Source organism: Brassica rapa, chromosome A02, assembly GCF_000309985.2.
Source record: "Brassica rapa cultivar Chiifu-401-42 chromosome A02, CAAS_Brap_v3.01, whole genome shotgun sequence".
Taxonomy (NCBI): domain Eukaryota; kingdom Viridiplantae; phylum Streptophyta; class Magnoliopsida; order Brassicales; family Brassicaceae; genus Brassica; species Brassica rapa.
In genome coordinates this window covers 18,966,738-18,990,445 of record NC_024796.2, presented here as the reverse complement: position 1 = coordinate 18,990,445, position 23,708 = coordinate 18,966,738, and the positions used below count along the sequence as shown (strand labels likewise).

The 23,708-nt window shown below is 44.0% G+C and overlaps 1 non-coding gene across 1 annotated transcript; it reads right to left on the bottom strand.

Annotated features, from left to right (window-relative positions):
* Window positions 1-16,842: 16,842 nt before the first annotated feature.
* On the bottom strand, window positions 16,843-16,950 carry LOC117132254. The gene has a single exon (XR_004455814.1). It is a non-coding gene; the product is annotated as a small nucleolar RNA R71 (small nucleolar RNA).
* Window positions 16,951-23,708: the final 6,758 nt, after the last annotated feature.

The following is a 23,708-nucleotide window of genomic DNA, read 5'->3' as shown; positions in this document are numbered from 1 at the left end:
TAGCTTTTGTTGTTGTTGAAGGGTTTTTGAAATTGTGAATTTTGGTTACTTCTTTGGTCATTTCCAAAGAAGTTTCTGGTTCCGCCCTGGTTTCCAAATTTCTGGAATCCGGTACCTCCGATGTAGTTTACATTTTCTTCTCCTTACGTATCTGCTACTTCTCCTTCAGCTGAACAAACTTGCTTCCTAAGAAGCTCGTGCACCACATCTAACTTAGCTCTTACTTCGTCCATCTGTTCCTTCCCGATAGAGGCTACAGACTTCTTCCGTTCAGAGTCAGTGTTTTTGGTGCTGCTGCTGTTAGCAAGGTTTTCGATAAGTCTCACAACTTCCAACAGATTCCGAGTAGTGAAGTTTCCTTCACTCACCGTATCAAGGGCCATTTGATACTGTAAGGCGAGACCTCGGAAGAAAGTGCTTAGCAGCTGCACTTCGTTAAATCCGTGGTGTAGACAGTCTCGCTGGAAGAACCTAAATCTAATCCACACATCTTTTGAAGGACTCTCCAGCCTTCTGCGAGAATGTGGAAATTTTGTTCCAAAGTTTTTCAGCGTGCGCCTCATCGAAGAAGTTTCGTAAGAAAGCATTCTTGATGTCGCTCCAGGATGTTAAAGATCCTGTGGGTTGCTGCCTAAGCCAGTGCATCGCTTCTCCATTCTGCGTGTATCCGAAGAGCTTGCATAGCAGGTAATCTTCGGGGACTCCTTCCATCCGAATAGCAGCGATTAGATCCTCGAACCGTTCCAAATGTTCCATAGGATGCTCGTGCGGTAACCCAGAGTAGGGTATCGGCGACACGAGAGTGTAGTATTGAGGCTTCAGCTCGAAATTCTGCTTCTGGATCTCTGGAAGTCGAATAGCTGATCTGTTGGAATAGTACTCATCTGGGCGATTGTAGTCGGCCAGTGGTTTCGATTGAGCGTCCTCATTTACAGGTTGAGCAGCTCCTGTAGCATCAGCATCAGGGATTACAGTTCCCTGAACATCCATTTTCTGACATGTTGCATTACGCAGATGACCGGCCTGGTCATACAGGTTTCCGTTCTCGTCCTGAATTAGAATAATAATGTTTACCATTTTTGACGACATGGTATCGATCGACGTATGCGGTGTAGTATCGATCGTTGTCAAACGATTGGGATCGATCGACGGTGATGGTCTGGTGTCGGTCGACGGTTGGTTGTACGTATCGATCGATGACGAAGTGGTTGAGTCGAACGATGTGGAACGTTGCCTCTACGGATGGTGTGTTCCAAATGAGCAGGATCGTCTGAGAACAACAAGTCTTTCTCCTTGTTGCTTCTGGTACAGCTGGGCATGCACCTGAAAAGACAAGAAAAAGATTATTAGAAAGGGGGTAAAGAAAAGAATAAGAAGTAATAAAACTAAATCTAATGACGATCAAAGCTTCCCGACAACGGCGCCAAATTTGATACCACTCAAATTACCCTAAGGAGTGTTACTCTCATCAAAAGAGGTTCAGATGTAGTACTTAGGGATCGAATCCACAAGGAGCTAGGGAACAATTAAATCTAGTATTTATTAATTCTAAAGTTGTAAATGTTTAAATGAAATAGCAATAGTAACAAGCAAGTAAATAACCAATACGAAGTTTTTACGAAGATCATATTTCCGAAAAGAGATAGTAAAAAGAAAGATATAATTTTCGTAAAAAATAACCAATACGAAGTTTTTACGAAGAAGGATCCTTGAAGATTCAAACCAAACAAACCAGGCTCGGTCTTTGCATAATTATTGCGCATACACGTCGTCCGGTCGCTACGTAGCAACCAAGTTCGGGCCGATATCGGCCGCTGCATAGCGATCGAACGTCCGACTCACTCGGTTGCTACGTAGCGACCAAGCTCGAGCCAAAGCTCGGTCGCTACGTAGCGACCGAACGTTCGTCTCGCTCGGTTGCTACGTAGCGACCGAGCGTCCGTCTCGCTCGGTTGCTACGTAGCGACCGAGCGTCCGTCTCACTCGGTCGCCACGTAGCGACCGAGCATTCGTCTCGCTCGGTCGCTACGTAGCGACCGAGCGCTCGTCCCGCTCGGTCGCTACGCGTTCGTCCCGCTCGGTCGCTGCGTAGCAACCGGGCTTGAGCCAAGTTCGGTCGCTGTGTAGCGATTGAACTCTTCCGAACATCGACAGACATCAATCCATGCATTCTCGTCAAACCTTCGAATGCTATCTCCCGAAAATCGTAGCAAGCTCAGTCCATGTTTTTCGCTATTCTAACTCATCGATCAAACTTCGCAGATTAGAAACCGCAGAAAATTCGTAGTAAACGTCTCGAGTCGGAAGACGGCCCAAAGGAACCTAAAACACAACTCGAGGCCCATCCTACGATTTCCTAACCAAAAACCCGTAAACCACAGCATGGTTTACGCTTGGCCCACAAGGAAGGATAAATGTCAAGTTTCCGCGGATAAATACGGAAGATAATTGGAAAGATCCGCGGATAAATATGTTTATGTTATGACGGCTTAAGGGCAGAAGAGTAAAAGCTTAAACCGACCTTGGAGCTAGTATATAAGGAGTCCTATGCGAGGAGCATGGGGGAGAACTTTTTCAGAGCAAACTTAGCACTTAGAGCGATTTAGGCAATTTTCCGTTTTTGTTATTTCGAGCTGCGACTCAATTAGGTTTAGCCGTCTTAGGGTTGCTAGAACTAGGAATCTCGCCGACAGCTCTCGAGCCCAGGCTTATACCTTGTTGTAAACGCTCATACGCAAATTCGGAATAAGATCTTCTTTACTCTCTTTTTCGATTTCTTATTCTTTACCGTTGTTATTCTCGTGTTCTGATTGCTTGACGTGTGGTAATTAGAAGATATCCGGGTCCTCTGGGAAATTAGGGTTTTCCTAGTTTCCTTATTTAAACGGAAATCGACAGTGTGAATTTCGGTTCCCACAACACTCAAGGTTCTTTTAACAGCTCTTGATTCTGGTTCTTCGAGATGGTCAGAGTTAGGATATCGCATTACCCCTGGGACTGACTGCATGAGTACTCTAAGATCAATTTCTCAAAATCCTTTATAATACATGGGCCACTTGGGCCTGAGATCTTAAGGTCGTCTAAGAGCTCGTGGACTTTTGGGTCCCGAGATTCCCTGGAGTCTTCGGACCTTGAGACCCTGGGCTGGTCCCCTATGTCTTGACCCTCGGATCTCTTTTGGACCCTAGAGTAGTTTGAGGAGATGATGAGTTCAGGACCCAGAGATCGTTTTTAAGGAACTCGTGGGTTTGGGACCCTGAGGTCTTTGATAAGACGCAGAGTCTTTGGACCCTGAGGTCATATTTTTAGGAACCTGTGGGTTCTTGACCTTGAGCCCTTTCTGAGCCCAGAGTTCTTTGTTAGAACCCGGAATATTAGTTTAAGGGACCGTATTCTGCCATCCTAGGCGAGGTCACTATCGGTACCTGTTGGGATTTCGTATTCTGCCGCTCGGAAGCTGGCCACTATCGAGTTCCCATGCTGCACGCTGCTTCTGCAGGAAGCCACTATCATACTTAAAGGGTGCTGGTATGGGTGAAAATCCAAGTGCCAAGCTTATGTTGCTTTCCACGTCTAGAGGAGCAGGATATTATAGGGTGCTCTCGGACTTTTTCACTTTTGCTCCCTGTTATCACAATACTTTTGCAATTATACATTATGTCCCCTGTATTATTTAGCACATAGCGTTTTAATACATGTACTTTTCACGTTTGGATATTTATTTTAGTTTGGGACCCTGATATGCCTGAGGCTATACAGGGGTTTTAGGTAGTTTTGATGGTATACTCGGGCTTGCGCAGAACCATTCCTACCTTATGTCTTATATCCGTTTTGTTTTTCTGTGGTCTTACCACTTTTTCATTGAGGGTTGGCCAGGAGGATCGGAGGTCGCTTGGACCTGATCCAGCTCGTTTGCCCCTTTAAGTATTATGATATTCCTACTATTTCTTATAGTCGAAACTATTTTATTGCATAAGCTTTGTCTGGAGACGTTTCAGCGTACATAGGAGTAGGAAAACATAATGCTTAAATAATAAATAAGTAATAAAAATCATGGTCCGGAGACCGTACAAGACATCAGCTTGCGAGGTACCCCGTGGTTTGCCATGTTTTACCTTTGTTATGTAGCCCGTAGGCTCTGTTTCGCTATTTGGATGAGTTCCCCTGCTGGAGGATTCCTCTTTCTTGTTGCGGTCCCTGGCGGCACTCCGTGGTCGGGACCAGTCCTCCAGGTTTTGTGGACCCTTATGTCGCTTTCCTCTTGGGAGGTGGACTTCATGCCGGTTTGTTGAGGATTGTAGGAGTGTTTCCTTGGCGCGTCCTCCCTCTCTCCATTGCTGGGTACTGCTTCTCCCTTGGGTCTGGGGACCGTGACCGAGACTTGTCTCGTGCCCCAACTTCTGTAGATTCTCTTGCTATTGGGGATTCGCGGCCAAGGTTTCCTCGTGATGAAGGTTCTTAGCACGGTCATGACATGGGTAGTCGCATTCAACCAGCTGAGCGACTAGGTTTGAAGAACTCTGGCTTGGCTAGGTATCTTTTTTCTCTGTTGGCAGGGTACTCTCTGCCTGTGGGAACCGAAATTCGCACTGTCGATTTCCGTTTAAATAAGGAAACTAGGAAAACCCTAATTTTCCAGAGGACCCGGATCTCTGCGAGAGCCAACGACAAGTAACCAAACAAATGCGGAAAATATGAGAAAACATGATAAAACGAATTTACAAAGAAAGTAGATCTTATTTCGAATTTGCGTAAGAGCGTTGCGATCATTACAAGAGAATACAAAGGCTTTGGCCGCAGGGGCCGTCAGCGAGTTACCTAGTTCTAGCAACATAAAACCCTAATCCTAGTTGAGTCGCAGCTCGATAACAAAGGACGAAAAGGATATCTAAAAGGCTTAGATTGATTTCGGACTGAACCTTGTTAAAGGCTGCCTACGTACCCCTTTCGAGGATCAAGCCGAACGTAGTTCAATTGATAGAGCTGGACAAGAGATCGAACTGCCTGGGCGAGTTCGTCTAGTAATTGAGTGCCAGTCATAGAAACCAAACTTGTCGAGAATAAGCCTAAAGTTTCTAAGTGCAGAGAATTCCGAATCTAAAAAGTTCTCCCCCCTCTTGCTCCTCGCCTAGGACTCCTTATATACTAGCTCCAAGGTCGGTTTACGCTTTTACTCTTCGGCCCTTAAGCCGTCATAGCATAAAAATGGAGATATTCCATTTTTCCCGATCTTCACAATTATCTTCAAAACTTCCGTATTTATCCGCGAAAACTTGACATTTATCCTTCCTTGTGGACCAAGCGTAAACCAGGCTGTGGTTTACGGGCTTTTGGTAAGGAAAATCATAGGATGGGCCTCGAGTCGTGTTTTAGGTCCCTTTGGGCCGTCTTCCGACTCGACACGTTTACTACGAGTTTTCCGCGGTTTCTAATCCGCGAAGTTTGATCGATGAATTAGAATGGCGGGAAACATGGACTGAGCTTGCTACGGTCTTCGGGAGATAGCATTCGAAGGTTTTGACGAGAATGCAAGAGCTGGTGTCGTATTGACGTTCGGAAAAGTTCAATCGCTACACAGCGACCGAACTTTGGCTCGAGCCCGGTCGCTTCATAGCGACCGAGCGGGACGATCGCTCGGTCGCTACGTAGCGACCGAGCTTGGCTCGAGCTCGGTCGCTATGTAGCGACCGAGCGGGACGGACGCTCGGTCGCTACGTAGCGACCGAGCTTGGCTCGAGCTCGGTCGCTACGTAGCGACCGAGCTGTGTGCATGCTTGGTCGCCGCGTATCGATCGAGCTTGGCTTGTCCGCGGTCTGGTTTCCATACCCGAGCTTGTCCGCGGCCGATTTGGATACATGTCCGTTGCCTTCGGACAATCGGTATTTAGTGGCTGGATTGAGATTTGGATGATATTTTACTGCAAGGCTGTTCGTAAAGATATCTTTACGAAGATTACTTTTCGTAAAAACGGTTATGCTGACTTTTACGGACTTTCAGGGATTGATTCCGTCGTGACCGATTTTGACCCCAACACTGCCCCAGATCCGTCTGGTATGATTTCAGAGGAGGTCTCCTCATGTTGCTTATGCCCCGCTTCTTTAGTTGCAAGACCATCGGTTGGTAGCTGGCAAGATCCATGTGGGGTGGAGGACGAGGATCTTTCGAGGTCTTTTTTTTCTGAACAGGTACCGCTTTGGAGGACCTTGAGTGAGACCATGCGAAGCGGTCGATACCGGTCCTCAGGTGGTCCTTCACATGATTTGGGGTCCGCGTCCTCTGAACAGATCACCATTCGCCAGACCTCTTGACCTCTGGTCCCTAGGTTTGCGGGACCTGAGGTCTCTTCTGTAATTTCTATAAGACCTTCGTCTTTCCCTTTAAGGTGGTCTGGTAGCAGGATCAAGAATTCTCCTGATCTCCTTTAATTATTCTGATGCCTTAGGGTGTAGGGAATTTCACCTTTTGATGAACGGTTGAAGGAACTGCTCCCATGTCATGAATCCAGGGTCTTCCTAGGATCATGTTGTATGCTGATTGACTGTCGACGACCAGGAACTTGGTAGACATGTTGATCCCTTCAGTGTACACTAGGAGAGTGACCTCTCCGACTGTTTGCTTGACTTTTCCGCTGAATCCGATGAGTGGAGATATTTTGCACGTCAGGGCGCTCTCCTTCAGCCCTAGGTCCTGGTAAGCAGTCTGGAAGATATGTTGCTGGAGCTACCTTTGTCCACTAGTATTCTTTTTACCAAGCTGTTTGCTACGGTGAGCGAAAAGACCAGGGCATCGTGGTGGGGAGCCAGGATCTTCTCCTGCTCCTTAGCCGTGAAGCTTATTTCATCGATACCTAGGAGCAAGCGCTTAAGTTTGGTCGTCTCCAGGCCGTGCTTGGCGTTGCGGGTGCTTTTCTTGGCAGCTGCATGACTCACGCCGCTTATCTCTAAACCTCCGGATATGACATGGATCACTCGGTCCTGGTGAGGTGGTGAGGTAGGTATAACTCCAGCGGATTTCGCCGGCACCTCTTTATTTAGATGGTTCTTGGCTTTCTCTGAGAGGAATTCCCCTAGATGCCCCTTTTGGAGTAGTTCAATGACCTCGATCCTTAGAGCGACGCAGTCTTCAGTTTTGTGACCGTGGTCACGATGGAAGTCGCACCAGAGGCCAGGGTTCTGGAACGAGTCCGGTGCCTTCATCTTTAGAGGCCACTTGACCTGTTGGCCCATCTGCCTTAAGACGTTGACTAGCTCCGGTGTGGATATCGAGAGATGGGAGATGTCCGGCCAAGTGCCCTGGTTTCTGTTCCTGGAGTCCTTGGTCGCTCTTTGGGAGGATCTTTCATCCCGATTTTGCTTGATCCGATCGGGCCAACTTTTGGTCCTGCTTTGGCCTGGCCTTAGCGCGGCTAGCGACCTCTTCTTCCCACTTAACTTGTGCCCAGGCCCGAGATAACATGTCTTCCATGGTCTTGCAGGGATACATGGTTAGTTTTTTGTAGAGGCCCCCGTCTGGAAGCAGGCCCCTTTTGAATACAGATATCGCAGTAGGAATGCTGCACTCAAGAACTGCCACCTTTTCTTGGTTGAAGCGGGCTATGTAATCTCGCAGGGGTTCTACCCGATGCTGAAGAATCTCGTAGAGACCGTCTGAAGTCTTTTACAGTCTCCTACTACTTGTGAATTGCTCCACGAACTTGTCGCTGAGGCTCGCAAAGGAGGGTATGGACCTGGTGGGTAGGTTGATGTACCATTGTTGGGCAGGTCCTATCAGAGTGGAGCCAAAGCCTTTGCACATTGTAGCCTCGCGGGATTCTTTTGGAAGCGCAACCCCGAGCGTCTGTTTCTTGTATTGAGCGATATGATCGTCGGGGTCGCCTGTGCCGTCGTACATCTTTATCCTGGGGAAGGAAAACTTCCTAGGCATCTCAACTGAGGCGATTCCTTCCATGAAAGGGGTATCGGCGTAGGAGTCCGGGTAACTCCTTCGGATTGGGGGAGCTACTCCTGGTAGGCGTTCCACCATGGGCTGCATGGCGTCCAATCTCTTGGAGAACATCTTCTCAAGATAGGTAGTCATAGAGGACTCCGTCGCTGATATTTTTTCAGGCGTGTCCTTATCAGATTCTGGCTCGGAATCACTCTCCTCCAGGTTGTGGACTTGAGGATTCTCTTCCCCTTCACGCGTTGCCCCGGCTACGCCTCACCCAGGAGCTGGATCGGTCGTACCTTCTCTGGAGTTAGGAGTATTTAGGTTCCCCACGGGTCGAACCTGGGTGTTGAAACAAGGCTTCTTGTTGCCTGCCATGTTGCGGGCTTGGTTTTTGTGGGAATCGAAATTTTCACTGTCGATTTCTGTTTAAATTAGGAAAGTAGGACAACCCTAGTTTCCCAGAGGTCCCGAATATCTGCTAATACCATACGCCAAGCAATCAGAACACAAACAGTAATAAAATAAGAAATCGAAAAAGAGAGCAAGATAGTTTTTATTCCGAATCTGCGTTTGAGCGTTTACAACAAGGTAAGTGCCTGGGCTACGAGAGTTGTTGGTGAGATTCCTAGTTCTAAAAACCCTAAGACGGCAAAAAATAATTGAATCGCAGCTCGAATAACAAAAACGGAAAATTGCCTAAAATCGCTCTAAGTGCTAAGTTTGCTGTGTAAAAGTTCCCTCTTCTGCCTCTTGCCTAGGACTCCTTATATACTCGCTCCTAGGTCGGTTTACGATTTTCCCCTTCTGCCCTTAAGCCGTCATAGCTTAAAAATGGAGATATTCCATTTTTCCCGATCTTCATGATTATCTTCGGAAAGTTCGGATTTAACCGCATAAACTTGACATTTATCTTTCCTTACGAACCAAGCATAAATCGTCATATGGCCTATGGGCTTTTGGTTTACGAAATCGCAAGTGGGCTTCGAGTTACGTCTTAGGTCCCTTTGGGCCATCTTTGACTCGAAACGTTCATTACGGTTTTTTTGATAAAAAACAAACTTTCCGCAGTTTTTATCGTAAAGTTTGATTGATGACTCCGAATGACAAAAAAACATGAAATGGCTTAGCCACGGTTTTCAGGAGATAGCATTAAAGAGTAGACAAGAGTGCATGGATTCGGTCGTTATGTAGCGACCAAGCCGTACGCGTGCTCGGTCGCTACGTAGCGACCGAGCCGTGTGCATGCTTGGTCGCTGCGTAACGACCAAGATTGGCTTGTCTGTGGTCCAATTGCCATACTCGAGCTTGTCCGTGGCTGATTTGGATGCGTATCCGTTGCTATGAGATAATTGATACTTGGCTCGATCGAGATTAGAACAAGTTTTACCGCAAAATTCTTTGCTGCGACATTTTTTACGAAGTATAACTCTCGTAAAAAGATACTCACACTCATTTTTGCAGAGATTTGGACATTAACTTTGCCGTAACCGTTTTCGACCCCAACAGTTTTGATCCTGGAGGACCGTACTCTTTGACTCCAACTGGCTGAGCTTCTCGGTGCTTTGCTCCAGCTGTTTAGAGTGTTCGTCCAGTTTCTCCTTCAGACTCTGGACTTCTAAAGAGAGGTTAGGTTTTTCCTCGGTTGGCTCCTGATTTCGGTTCATCTCGGTTATTTGGCTCTGCATGCCGTCAGGTTGCTTCTGGAGTTCATCTACGCTTTGAGCATCATCGGATGGCTCGTTATGTTCGTCCACCGTCATCGTCACGTAGTTTGATTACCCCCCTCCTTCTAGCGCCAAACTGTTAGGGGATTTTTGTGTAGGCTCTTGTAGAGTACCACAGAACGATGGATAAGCTAGAGAATCGTAAATGTTTTGAGTAGGTTTGTATGTTTCGTGAGGATTTGGGTACAGTAATAAGAAGATAGGATTAAAGAAACGTTTTATTAGGTAGAACAAGCGAGAGTAAGCAAGGTTACAAAGTATTAGGTAAGAATCCTAATTCTAGCTGTCTAACCTGAGTCTCTAAGCCTTGAAGAAGTTGATCCCTTGCTTTTGCGACTTAGGAGCCCTTATATAATCGCCTTGAAGTCGGTTTGATTTAGGTTGAACTCTTCCATATTCGGAGAAATGGAAGGTTCTCCTTATCGGAAATCTTCCATTTCTTGGAAGGGAGGTCGGTCCTAGGGACTGGTCCCAGGGTTCCTTTTTGCGGGAACATGGAGCGTTCTTTTATCGGGGACCCGGGGGCTTGGGTCCTCCCCGGAGGCTGGAGGAAATGATGCCGGAGTATTTTTCCCTAACAGTGGTCGACATCGGTCCTCAGGGGGTCCTTCACATGATTTGAGGTCCGCGTCCTCTGAACCGCTCGCCATTCGCTAGTCTTCTTGACCTCTGGTCCCTGAGTTCACGGGACCTAAGGTCTCTTCTGTAATTGCTATAAGACCTTGGTCTTTCCCTTTAAGGTGGTCTGGTAGCAGGATCAAGAGTTCTCCTGATCTCCCTTGATTATTTTGATGCCCCATGGTGTAGGGAACTTCGCCATTTGATGAAGGGTTGAAGGGACTGCTCCCACGTTATTAATCCAGGGTCGTCCTAGGATCATGTTGTATGATGATTGACAGTCAACGACCAGGAATTTGGTAGACATGTTGATTCCTTCAGCGTACACTGGGAGAGTGACCTCTCTGGCCGTTTGCTTGACTTCACCGCTGAATACGATGAGTGGAGTTATTTTACGGATCAGGGCACTCTCCTCCAGCCCTAGGTCCTGGTACGCAGTCTGGAAGATGATGATTAGAGTTATTTTATGCGTCAGAGCTACCGTTGTCCACAAGTATACTTTTCACCAAGTAGTTTGCTACAGTGAGTGAGATAACCAGGGCATCGTTGTGGGGAGCCAGGATCCTCTCCTGCTCCTTGGCCCGAAAGTCGTTCCTGTGATGTTCTAGGTCTGTCGAGTGGGGTTGTGAAGTCGAGTCTTTTCCCGCGAACCTTCGTGGTTCCGTGGGGACGGATTGCTCGAGTCCTTGCCGTTAAGGTTTCGGCATGTTTGGTCAAGGTTTTCACGAGCTTATCCTGTTCTTCCGACCTTTTTCATAGGTGGCGAAGATCTTTTTGAACTCCTCGAGCGTTACGGCGTTGGCTGGTGTGTTGGCCGCGGAGACATCCACTGCTGGAGTGTGGAGATTAGTGTCGCTTCCTCCGTTGAGAGGAGTTTGCACGTTGTATGCGTTGTCAGTTGACATGTCTGGTTGAGAGTTGTGGTTGAGAGTTAGATTGATCCGAACCCCCCCCCCCCCCCTCCTTCTAGCGCCAAACTGTGGGAACCAAAATTCGCACTGTCGATTTCCGTTTAAATTAGGAAAGTAGGAGAACCCTAATTTTCCAAAGGTCCCGGATTTCTGCTAATACCACACGCCAAGCAATCAGAACATGAAACGAGAACAATAATAAAATAAGAAATCGAAAAAGAGAGCAAGATAGTTCTTATTTGAATCTACATTTGAGCGTTTACGACAAGGTAAGTGCCTGGGCTACGAGAGTTATTGGTGATATTCCTAATTCTAAAAACCCTAAGACGACCAAAACCTAATTGAGTCGCAGCTCGAATAACAAAAATGGAAAATTGCCTAAAATCGCTCTAAGTGCTAAGTTTGCTGTGTAAAAGTTCCCTCTTCTACCTCTCGCCTAGGACTCCTTATATACTCGGTCCTAGGTCGGTTTAAGCTTTTCCCCTTCTGCCCTTAAGCCGTCATAGCTTAAAAATGAAGATATTCTATTTTTCCCAATCTTCATGATTATCTTCGGAACCTTCGGATTTAACCACGGAAACTTGACATTTATCTTTCCTTACGAACCAAGAATAAACCGTCATACGGCTTATGGGCTTTTGGTTTAAGAAATCCCAAGTGGGCTTCGAGTTACGTCTTAGGTCACTTTGGGCCATCTTGGACTCGAAACGTTCATTACGGTTTTTTTGATAAAAATCAAACTTTCCGTAGTTTTTATCGTAAAGTTTGATTGATGACTATGAATGACGAAAAACATGAAATGGCTTAGCCATGGTTTTCAGGAGATAGCATTAAAGAGTAGAAGAGAATGATTGGATTCGGTCGTTACGTAGCGACTAAGCCGTATGCGGGCTCGGTCGCTACGTAGCGACCGAGCCGTGTGCATGCTTGGTCGCTGCGTAACGACCGAGATTGGCTTGTCTGTGGTCCAATTGCCATACTCAAGCTTGTCCGTGGCTGATTTGGATGCGTATCTGTTGCTATGAGATAATAGATACTTGGCTCGATCGAGATTAGAACAAGTTTTACCGCAAAATTCTTTGCTGCGACATTTTTTACGAAGTATAACTTTCGTAAAAAGATACTCACACTCATTTTTTCAGAGGTTTGGACATTAACTTCGCCGTAACCGTTTTTGACCCCAACAGTTTTGATCCTGGAGGATCGTACTCTTTGACTCGAACTGGCTGAGCTTCTCGGTGCTTTGCTCCAGCTGTTTAGAGTGTTCGTCCAGTTTCTCCTTCAGACTCTGAACTTCTAAAGAGAGGTTAGGTTTTTCCTCGGCTGGCTCCTGATTTTGGTTCATCTCGGTTATTTGGCTCTGCATGCCGTCAGCTTGCTTCTGGAGTTCATCTACCCTTTGAGCATCATCGGATGGCTCGTTATGCTCGTCCACCGTCATCGTCACGTAGTTTGATTACTCCCCTCCTTCTAGCACCAAACTATTAGGGGATTTTTGTGTAGGCTCTTTTAGAGTACCACGGAACGATGGATAAGCTAGAGAATCGTAAATGTTTTGAGTAGGTTTGTATGTTTCGTGAGGATTTGGGTAAAGTAATAAGAAGATAGGCTTAAAGAAACGTTTTATTAGGTAGAACAAGCGAGAGTAAACAAGGTTACAAAGTATTAGGTAAGAATCCTAATTCTAGCTGTCTAACCCGAGTCTCTAAGCCTTGGAGAAGTTGATCCCTTGCTTTTGGGACTTAGGAACCCTTATATAATCGCCTTGAAGTTGGTTTGATTTAGGTTAAACTCTTCCATATTTGGAGAAATGGAAGGTTCTCCTTATCGGAAATCTTCCATTTCTTGGAAGGGAGGTCGGTCCCTGGGACTGGTCCCAGGGTTCCTTTTTGCGGGGACATGGAGCGTTCTTTTTTCGGGGACCCGGGGGCTTGGGTCCTGACCGGAAGCTGGAGGCAATGATGCCGGAGTATTTTTCCCTAACAGTGGTCGACATCGGTCCTCAGGGGGTCCTTCACATGATTCGAGGTCCGCGTTCTCTGAACCGCTCGCCATTCGCTAGTCTTCTTGACCTCTGGTCCCTGAGTTCACGGGACCTAAGGTCTCTTCTGTAATTGCTATAAGACTTTGGTCTTTCTCTTTAAGGTGGTCTGGTAGCAGGATCAAGAGTTCTCCTGATCTCCCTTGATTATTCCGATGCCCCAGGGTGTAGGAAACTTCACCATTTGATGAAGGGTTGAAGGGACTGCTCCCACGTTATGAATCCAGGGTCGTCCTAGGATCATGTTGTATGCTGATTGACAGTCGACGACCAGGAATTTGGTATACATGTTGATCCCTTCAGCGTACACTGGGAGAGTGACCTCTCTGGCCGTTTGCTTGACTTCACCGCTGAATACGATGAGTGGAGTTATTTTACGGATCAGGCCACTCTCCTCCAGCCCTAGGTCCTGGTACGCAGTCTGGAAGATGATGAGTGGAGTTATTTTACGCGTCAGAGCTACCGTTGTCCACTAGTATACTTTTTACCAAGCAGTTTGCTACAGTGAGTGAGATAACCAGAGCATCGTTGTGGGGAGCCAGGATCCTCTCCTGTTCCTTGGCTGTGAAGCTTATTTTGTCGGTACCTAGGAGCAAGCACTTTGGTTTGGTCGTCTCTGGGCCGTGCTTGGCGTTACAGGTGCATTTCTTGGCAGCTGTATGACTCACACCACTTATCTCTGAACCTCCGGATATCACATGGATCACTCGGTCCTGGAAAGGTGGTGAGGCGGGTATAGCTCCAGCGGATTCGCCGGCACCTCTTTATTCAGATGGTTCTTTGCTTTCTCTGAGAGGAATTCCTGGAGATGCCCCTTTTGGAGAATTTCATTGACCTCGATCCTTAGAGCGATGCAGTCTTCGGTTTTGTGACCATGGTCGCGATGTAAGTCGCACCAGAGACCAGGGTTCCAGAACTAGTCAGGTGCCTTCATTTTCTGAGGCCACTTGACCTGTTGGCCCATCTGCCTCAAAACGTTGACTAGCTCCGGTGTGGAAATCGAGAGATGGGAGATGTCGGGCCAAGTGGATACCGACATTCCTTCCTCCTTTTCCAAGGGTCAGTACTAGAACATGCCCCGGTTTCTATTCCCGGAGTCCCTGGTCGCTCTCTGGGAGGATCTTTCATCCCAATTTCCTTTATCTGTTCGGGCTGACTTTTGGTCCTGCTTCGGTTGGGCTTTTGCGCGGCTAGCAAAGACTTTTTCCCACTTCACTTGCGCCCAGGCCCGGGATAGCACGTCTTCCATGCTCTTGCAGGGATACATGGTTAGTTCTTTGTAGAGGCCTCTGTCTGGAAGTAGGCCCCTTTTAAAGACAGAGATCGCGGTAGGAATGTTGCACTCGGGAACTGCCACCTTTTCTTGGTTGAATCGGGCTATGTAATCTCGCAGGGGTTCTACCCGATGCTGAAGAATCTCATAGAGACCGTCTGAAGTCCTCTCCAGGCTCCTACTACTCGCAAATTGCTCCACAAACTTGTCACTGAGGCTCGCGAAAGAGGATATGGACCTGGTGGGTAGGGTCGGCTGTACCATCATACATCTTTATGCTGGGAAAGGAAAACTTCCTATGCATCTCGACCGAGGCGATTCCTTCCATGAAGGGGGTATCGGCGTAGGAGTCCGGGTTAGTCCTTCGGATTGGGGGAGCTACTCTAGGTAGGCGTTCCACCATAACCTACATGGCGTCAAATATCTTGGAGAACATCTGCTCGTGATAGGCAGACATCGATCGACATTCCATCTCGGACATCGATCGATACTGAGCCGCGAGACATGGTTGCGCCTTTGGTACTTGTACGTGACAACAATGGAGACCTGCATGACCAGTGATACCACTCAAATTACCCTAAGGAGTGTTACTCTCATCAAAAGAGGTTCAGATGTAGTACTTAGGGATCGAATCCACAAGGAGCTAGGGAACAATTAAATGTAGTGTGTATTAATTCTAAAGGTTGTAAATGTTTAAATGAAATAACAATAGTAACAATCGAGTAAATAATAAATGTAACTTGGTTGGAAATGATACTAGATGCAGGGCCACTATTTAGGTGTTGGAGATTATAATACCTATAGATGCCTAACTGATGCATGCATGATATATTAGAGCTCAATCGCTTAACTCAGTGATCAGCTGTCGCATGTTTCACTGGTTAACAGACTAGATCTCGTGTTTCAACGGTTAGTATATCGACGACGAGAGAGTGTCGATTGATGGTCTATTAAGACGTCGACCGATACACCTTTGCCAACGTCGATCGATAGTCAGTTGAGGACATCAATCGACGGGTTCTAGCCAGGGCTATGCGCGAGTATGATATGCCCTATTAAGATACTAAATTGGCGGTTAGCCCTCTCTAGAAATCCTAATATGATAGATAGATGTCAGGATGGGATAACAAGGGTGCTTGAGTATGCAATCCTATGATCAAGTTCTAGTTAGCAAGGCTAAAACAAGCAATGAATACAAATCTATCATGAATATCACAACAAGGCAGATCTATAGTTTGGGCTAATCCCACAAACCTATCTGAACCTTGGATCTAATAATTGAACTACTCAGACATAGCAAAGCAATTCATAACAATAAAGGAATAGAAACTCATAGTATAGATGAAAAGAAATGAAAACAAGGAGTTCCAATCACAAGTGATCTTCTCTCCCAAATGAAACTTGTAACAAAACTAAGTCTAGAAAAAGCTCTCCTGCCGTCAAAACACTTAGGCAGTATATAATCTACTAGGTTAAAAACTCGTCAGGGCATTTTGGTAATTTGGCTTGGCCTTGGTTTTTAAGTCTGCTGAATCAAAATGTCTCGTGTCTGGTGTCTCGACATCGATCGATGGTACTTGTGTACATCGATCGATATTAATCTTCATCTGTCGAGGCATCTCCTGGTATCGATCGTCAGCACTGATGTGCATCGATCGATTGTTCTTCCTCTCGTCGACCTCTACGTGGTCAGCTCGGGTGAAATGTCCTTTAAGCTTCAAAATGCTCCAAAGTCATTGCTTTACTCCGAAATGCACCTGAACCTGAAAACATACCTAGAAGAGTAGAAAACATAGATATATATATATAATAAAATACTTATACACCATGGATAAAAACGGGTCAAATCCAAGGTATATCAACCAGGAAGGTCATCTGTGTAATGCAGCAGGTCAGAGGATAGATGCTCAGGAGGGTGCAAACCATGAGCCTGATGCTACTGCTACAGGTAATACCTTATCTGTAGATGAAGCTGCGCAACCCAAAACGTTGGTTGATTACAACCGTCCAGATCGATACTACACCAACAGATCAGCCATCCTTCCTCCCACCATTGAGAGGGATTTTGAGTTGAAAGTGCGGTACTACACACTTGTGGGACAGCTACCCTACCAAGGATTATCCCACGAGCATCCTATGGACCGTCTGGAGAAGTTCGAGGATCTGATTTCTGCTATTAGAGTCGAGGGAGTCTCTGAGGACTACATGTTATGCAAGCTCTTCAGGTACTCACTTGCTGGAGAAGTTCTGCTTTGGCTCAAGCAGTTACAACTAGGATCTCTTCAATTCTGAAGCGACATCAAGAATGCATTCTTATGCAATTTCTTTTATGAAGCGTGTGCTGAAGACTTGAGGAGCAAGATTTCTACATTCACTCAGGAGCCTGCAGAATCATTCAGAGACTCTTGGATCAGATTCAAGTTCTACCAAAGAGACTGTCCACACCATGGATTTAATAAAGTACAATTGCTCAGTACTTTCTACAGAGGCATCGCGGTACAGTACCAGATGGCTCTTGATGCTTCCAGTAATGGAAAGTTCAACACCAGGAATCCATAAGAGGCAGTTAAGGTTATTGAAAACCTAGCATCCAGCAACAGTACCAAAAACACTGATTTTGAGAGAAAGAGATCTGCCACCATCCTTGGGAATGATCAGATGGATGAGGTGAAGGCAAAACTAGACAATATTCACAAGCTTCTCAGGAAACAGATCAGCTTTGTTGAAGATGCAGAAGCTGTAGAGGGTAGAGCAGAAGATGAAGAAGTGAACTACATTGGTGGAGCTGGATTCCAAGGTTCTAGAAACCAGGGTGGAAACAGAAACTCCTATGGAAATAGGAGTAACTTCAACCAAAATTCACAGTACGAGAAACCATACAACAACAGCTACAGCAACAACATGAATTTTCAAAGTTCCTACTACCAGAAGCCATTGCCGCCTACTCAAGAGAGCAAGATTGAAGAGATGCTCGATGGGGTTCTTGAGGCACAGCAGCGAATGACAGTAGACTTCAATGGGAAGATAGATTATGTCTACACCAACCTGAACACAAAGTTTGAGACTTTGAGCACTCATGTGAAGAAGATGGAGATGCAGATTGTGCAGACAGGAGATGCTATTAGGAGGCATGAAGCTTCAACAAGAGGAGTAGGGGATGATGTGATAAAAACCACGTGAATGCCATCATTGAGGATGACTTTTGGCAAATGGTGAAGGAAGAGAAGCTGCAAGAAGGTGATTTTGAGGTAGAAAGTTTGAAGAGTTTCGGCAGATCACATTGGTGTCGATCGACGCCAGACACCGAACATTGATCGACATACACCACCACAAATCGATCGACAGGAACTCCAGAACATCGATCGACAACGCCTACAGAGTCAACCGCGTCTTGCAATGTCGTTAAGATTCTAACTCACGAGGAGTTCGCGGCGAAACATACACATCCGCCCAGCCCTGATAACGTCTGAATCGATCGACATGCCAACATCAACATCGATCGACACACATATGCCAATATCGATCGACAACCATCACCACCTATCGATCGACGAGCCCCTATTACATACGGAGTTCAGATGTCGAAGATAGATGTTGCACGACTTAACGCACCCAGGCCCAATCCCAAACCTTCAGAACACCCACAAGAGCCCGTCAGGACACCTTCATATGATGGAGAGGATCCTATGGAAGAGGATAGAGTTTCTACTGGAAGAACCCTAAGGAGAAGAAAGGAAAAAGTGGTGAAACATCTGAAGAGGGGGGCTAATGATAAGGAAAAGGAAAATTTCCGCAAGAGAGTCTTCAGGTTTCCTATAGATAAGCCATTCGAGGATGCTTATTACACCCACAGATTGTGGATGTTCTTCAGAGAAACAAGAGAGAAAGAAGAAGACATCAGAAGAATGTTCTGTGAAGCCAGAGAAAGATGAGGATGAGGATTACATTGAAGAAAAAGAGTGATCCTAGGAAATTTGCAATACCATGCACGGTGAAGGGTATTGAATTCCCACATGTCTTGTGCGACACAGGAGCATCAGTCAGCATCCTACCTAGGGTTATGGCAGACCATCAGGGTCTACATGTGGAGCCTTCGTAGGAATTAATTACTTTCGTGGATTGTTCCCAGAAGAACTCATGAGGAATTGTGAGAGACCTAGAGATGCAGATTGGTAATGCCCTAGTTCCAGTTGATTTTCATGTCTTGGACATCAAGTTAAATTGTAACTCTTCTCTACTACTTGGGAGAGCTTTCTTGTCAACAGTGGGAGCAATGTGCAACTTGCAAACCAACCAATTGTGTCTAACACTCATCGATCCTAATGCCCACTACGACCCTATCCCAGTCACGAAGCCAAAGATGATCCCTAGAAGAATCAATGATCCAGGAATCATTGCAGCTTGCCATTGTAGAGATGAGTACGAAACTGAATATTCAGCATCGATCGAGACTCACACAGCAACATCGATCGACAGTGATCACCAGAAATCGACCGACACTGCCTATGACAAATCGATCGACACTGACGTCAACCATTCTCGAGAAGGAAATGACTCGATTGGCAGTTGGGCAGATGAATACCACCACGAAAGCTTTGCAGTAGAATCAACAACCTATGCCCCAAAGGCAGATAAACTACAAGCCAGTTTCACAGACAAGGAGCTGCTCAACATGCAAAGACGTGATAATACAGATCAGATTAAAGCTGAAGCTGCTTGGGAAAGAACTCGTTTCAGCCAATCGATCGATACTCATCATCAACAATCGATAGACACTCTTCGTCCAAAATCGATCGACATCAACAATACCACGTCGATCGACAACCATCCAATACAGAAAACCACTGTAAGCGAAAAAGATAAATTAGATAAACAGTATCTAACTCCAGACAAATTTGGTATTTTCAGGGACCCAGATGGCTATGTAAAAGCAATAGACGGCCGCACACTACACGTATCTCGCAAAGATATCGCAGATATTCTTCAGACATCCAATAGAGCAGACAATCTGTTCATGCATCACCGCAACAATCCAGAACAGAAGGCTACAAAGGAGTTCTATGACACAGCTGGTGGCATAGTAAACAACTTCAAACAACGATCTCGCCATACAACTCATCCATCAATTGAAGTTGACGTCCCAACAGTCGACAAACAGCAAGGATTCGGCAGAAGAGCTTATGATCTCTATGGTCACAGGAAATTATATTGGGAAGAGAGAGATGAGTATGGAGTCTATAAAGATGATCAGAGATACGCCATAGATCTAGATGGAAACACCATTCGTCTTAAGAGCGCGGATATCAGAAGAGTTCTGGAAAGAGCTTCAAGAGATGAGCCAAGCTACATATGTCTTCCTGAGCATGCTAACTTATTCACACATACCGAGCTGGTACCAGAGATCTACACAAAAGATGAGATCAATGAGATGTTCTATGGAGTTTGTGGTGAACACGAGAGGAACAAAGAAGCTTTCCAGATGAAGCTTGATGGTGTCTACTATCTATTAAATGATAGTATCATTTGGATAACTACTTGCATGGAGGAGATGAAGCAAGACATAGCCAGAATTCAGAACGCGACCGACACTGCTCGACGTCCATCGATCGACAGACGCAAACCACAATCGATCGACAGCAGACGACCCCCATCGATCGACAGGCACCATCGCACATCGATCGACAACCGCATGACAACATCGATCGATACCAATCCGCCACGCCCACATACGATGAAGTCTCAACAAGATTTCCACACCAGAGAAGAGATAGATTAGCTGGTAGAAGGGATCTATAGAGCTCTGGAAACCACAGAGGAGAGGCTTGATGGGAGATGTGATGACATCTATTTCCCAATGGATCTTAGCATTAGTGCTTTGACCTCCAAGGTTGAAGCTATACAAGGGGAGTTGGTGGAGATCCAGAGTTACATTGTCCGTCGACCAGAAGCAGCACTATCGATCGACATATACAACAACAAATTGATTGACATTCACAATCAAACATCGATCGACAGTGATAAAAACCAAGGCCGGCTGGTACCAAAGATGACATTGGACATGTCCAACACACCTTACCATACAGAGGAGATCTCAGCTGACACTAACGCCGCACTTACAAGACATCAGTCCAACCTTGAGAATCTTGGTGAAAGATTACATAAGATTGAAAAACACAACTGCAACAATGAAATATAAATGGCGCAGAGGGGATGAAGCAATGAGAGACTTCACTAGTACATGGTTCAACAAGCGCAAAGAAGAGATGGATACTTGTTTTCCAGAAAGTCCCAGTTCTCAACATTACTAGCCAAAACACCCTCCAAAGTCAAGCTATATGACTATAACAAAGCGCTGAGTGGAAGGCAACCCACTATTAGGTGTTGGTTTTTAATTATTCCAGGTCATATTAAAAAACAAAAAAGAAGATCTGAGTAGACGATTGTCATCTATATCGACCGACACGAACCTATCGACATCGATCGACATTGCTTTACCTACATCGACCGATAACAACATCCTTACATCGGTCGACATTCATTCTGGTCCGGTATATCGTTCTTACTTGTTACATTGAGTCCTTATGATTAATTTCTAACCATAGCTCCGACTGAATTTGCACTGGGGACAGTGTAGTTTAAATCTGAGGAGAGGTTTACTGATATTTATTTACTTATTAGTCTTATTAAAATGTTTTCAAATTAAGTTATTATTTAGTCAAGAAGTGGATTATGAACTTTTAGATTTTGCTAGATATCTAACCACTCTTTAGCATCATTCTAGACTTACTAATGCAGATAGTACTAAAGATACTAAAGTGGATCAACCTGTCAACTATCCACTCTTGCTAAGATTGTTTTGAAGGAACCAAAGCTGACCTCCAACACTAAATTTGACACAATTGCTTGTCTTGGGGCTTGGTATGCATTGGATCAGATTCTTCAAAACAAGTCTGGAAAGTAAAGCCGTGTGTATATAGATTTATCACCCTTTCACTCCCTATTTTTGAAATATAGATTATAGATAGAATAAAAAAATTATTATTATATATTTATATATCTATAGAGATTTATTAGGAAGGAATTCGAACAGGACTTGGTAGCTACAACCATTAAGGCTTACTTCATAAGAATTTCATAGGTAAAGGATTAGAACAGAACTTGGTGGCTACAATCATTAAGGCTTGCTTCACAAATAATCCTATGATATAAGTCAAAAAGAAGTGAACAGGACTTGGTGGCAACCACCATTAAGGCTTGATTCATGAAAGTCTGTCTAATCTTGGTCAATGATTTTGCATATAAGCAAATTTTGACCAAGAGAGAAAATTAATAGAGAAAGAAGATAGGAACTAATGTTTATCTGTAGGTCTAGATACTTGTTTGAAAATCCTTGCATCATGTGATCTTTGTATCCTGTGATCGATACTCCCATTGTAAAGCCTTAAAAGATATAAACACGAATAATTGATTAAATAAATAAAAAATTACATTAAATTGGATAGATTTCATGAGAATACGATGTTAATCATTACTATTTATAAATATAAATATTTTCTTGAATTTGTTTTTTTTTTTAACTGAATATTTGCTTGAATCTTGAATATGTCATTAAACTCGTAAACTAAATAAGCTAATTAGGTATCCAAAAGAAAAGATACTAATCAATTTTTGCAAATATGATTTTTCAATTACTTTGTTACGTACTCTCTTTTTGAAACAATACAATTATTTATTTTATAATAACAATTAGCTATATTATTTTTATGACGTCTTTCGAAGATTTTTAACCATGTAGTTTCGCATTAACAACTTCATAATCAGGTTAATAATTATCGGTTATCGAACGTATATGTAATTTTTCTCATATCATAATTGTAATATCATAATAATAAATGAGCGTTAAAAAAAATAAAGTTAATATTTAATGACATCTTCAACAGGGAAGCTATGATTTATTCCTTTATCAACCAATGGATATTCTCTCTAGATTTGATTGTCTTCAGCGGCAGAGATATATCTCATCAACAGCATCGAAAAATACTGGGTTTTTTTCTCCAAGAATCATCTGACCATTTTATTATTTCACATCTAAAACGTTTGATCTGAAGTAGAATTGTTTGCCTAAACTTAAATCACTCCTACAAACGTTTAACTTAAGCAGAATTTATTAGATGGTTTAAAACGAAAAACTCTTGCAAATCCCAAATGTATTTTAAAACAAAAAAAAAACTTTGATGCAAAAGCATTATTTAAATAGCAAACATCAGGTCCAGATACATCATTAGCTTCGCCTATGCGAAACGTGTTTTCTTGACCAGCTTGGAAGATGCTTCTGCAGGAAGGTGTGTTTTGGATAAGTAAAATAAGAAACCTATTGCTGATGCAGGCCCGGCCCTGGACTAAATCCCATAAAGCATGGGTTTTAGGTACCAAAGATTATTGATAATTTAGGGGCACCAAATTACAAATAGTTACTTTGGGCTAGTAGGCTAAAACATGGGCTTTAGGTACCAAAGATTATTGATAATTTAGGGACTAAATCCCATAAATGTTAACATTTCTTGTTGTCTAAAGCATGGGTTTTAGGTACCAAAGATTATTGATAATTTAGGGACTAAATCCCGTAAATGTTAACATTTCTTGTTGTCTTACAGGTTCTGAGTTTGATAGAGCTTTCTTTTTGTATCCCATTAAATCTACCATTAATAATGATTACAAGTAGATGAGCTGTAAACAAGTTACGGTTGATTTTAAGAGAATCTTTATTTATTTTTAGAATATATATATATAACATTAAACGTAAATTATAGAGAGTAAATAGAAAAAAATCAAGTTTATGTTCTCCATTATTTACTGTATCTATTAATTCAAAATTGATCATTTTTGAATTATTTATGTTCCCCATTGTTCGTTGACGGTCGATAAAATTGATGTATCTCTCAGTTTTTATATAAGTTTTATTTTCTTTATCTTTTGTCCTAATTTTTATTGTTTAAGAACTTTTAAAAAGTAAACATGAAAGTATAATTATTTTTTTTCTCTTTGAAATTTTTAACATAACTACTTCGTAAATTTTATAAATTATAATTATTCTTCAAAATCGAAAAAAAATGTAGAACTTTACTATTTGATAAATATTGCAAATAAAATTATGAAAAATATTGAAATGTTATTCTTTTAAAAAATAACGGATGATTATAATCATACATTA